Source organism: Sinocyclocheilus grahami, unplaced genomic scaffold (assembly GCF_001515645.1).
Source record: "Sinocyclocheilus grahami isolate Dianchi unplaced genomic scaffold, SAMN03320097.WGS_v1.1 scaffold11386.1, whole genome shotgun sequence".
In the NCBI taxonomy this organism is placed as follows: Eukaryota; Metazoa; Chordata; class Actinopteri; order Cypriniformes; family Cyprinidae; genus Sinocyclocheilus; species Sinocyclocheilus grahami.
In genome coordinates this window covers 2,989-3,367 of record NW_015513804.1, presented here as the reverse complement: position 1 = coordinate 3,367, position 379 = coordinate 2,989, and the positions used below count along the sequence as shown (strand labels likewise).

The 379-nt window shown below is 36.9% G+C and overlaps 1 protein-coding gene across 1 annotated transcript in view; it reads right to left on the bottom strand.

Annotated features, from left to right (window-relative positions):
- The window catches only part of LOC107578666 (netrin receptor DCC-like), a gene marked incomplete at its 5' end in the record, with an annotated part of 3,505 nt that overhangs the window by 2,394 nt on the left and 732 nt on the right, over positions 1-379 (bottom strand). The gene's annotated exons all lie outside the window — the stretch shown is intronic.

The following is a 379-nucleotide window of genomic DNA, read 5'->3' as shown; positions in this document are numbered from 1 at the left end:
CTGAACTAACCGCGCCTCCTCATGAATATTAAAATCCGAGATTTGTCATTGTGTCTTTTGTCAGGTGTGATGGGAAAAAATCAATTCACACCTCACTTGTTCTCAAATTAGATGCCTTTAAATAAAAGATTCTAATTTCATTCTTCATAATGAAGAAATGAACGGGAAGCCATTTCAGTAAATGAATTCGCACCGCTTTTCATAACGAGCACTTAAGAGCTTTCAAATAACAATATGTTGATGAGTGCTGCTCATCAGGTGATCAATGATCTATAATAAGGGATCTGCATGACAGCAGAGACTCTCTGAATGAATCAATGCAAATGACTCTCGGACTCTGCGGTTTAAATGCAGTCCGAATTCAAAATATCTCTTTCAA